Genomic DNA, 864 nt, shown 5'->3' on the forward strand with positions numbered 1-864 from the left:
CCCGGCTTGTCCCGCCCCCAACCCCCCACTACTGCCTGACGGCGTCCCCCTCCCCCCTGCTCCGTTGCCGCCCCACTGCCAGGCGTTACCGCTAGTTCCGCTCTGAATATCCGCCCCCCTCCCCGCGCCTCCTCCACATTGCTACAACAACATGCATCCTGCCACCCTGCTGTGTGCCTCACCCTGCCCTCCTTACCTCAGCTGCCGCCGATACGCTGCGGCCCTGTGCCTCAGGCCTCTGCGGCGTTTCACTGCCCTGCCCCCTTGGAACGCAGGATGGTCCCGCCCACAACGCCAGCCCCCCACCCCCGCCGTTGCTGTGCTGCTGCCTGGGGCTCCTCCCATCCCCTCACCCCTCTGCTGCCTAGATTCTACCCATCCCCCAGAGGTGCTGCATGGCTGCCCCGCTCGGTGCCACGCAGCTCCCACCCCTCCCTGTACAACTACTGCCTGCCCCCTTCCCCGCCTCTGGTGACCCCTGCTCCCTCCTCCGTGATCCCGTCCCCCTACCTCAGTGTTCTCTCCTGGCTGCAAACCCCTCAGGCTCATGCAGCCCAGGCCACCATGCCCTGACGTTGTTGACCGCTAACGCCCGGCTTGTCCCGCCCCCAACCCCCCACTACTGCCTGACGGCTTCCCCCTCCCCCGCGCTCCGTTGCCGCTCCGCTGCCAGGCGTTACCGCTAGTTCCGCTCTGGATATCCGCCCCCCTCCCCGCACCTCCTCCACATTGCTACAACAACATGCATCCTGCCACCCTGCTGTGTGCCTCATCCTGCCCTCCTTACCTCAGCTGCCGCCGATACGCTGCGGCCCTGTGCCTCAGGCCTCTGCGGCGTTTCACTGCCCTGCCCCCTTGGAACGC

This window comes from Mustela nivalis (assembly GCF_964662115.1).
Source record: "Mustela nivalis genome assembly, chromosome: 2".
Taxonomy (NCBI): Eukaryota; Metazoa; Chordata; class Mammalia; order Carnivora; family Mustelidae; genus Mustela; species Mustela nivalis.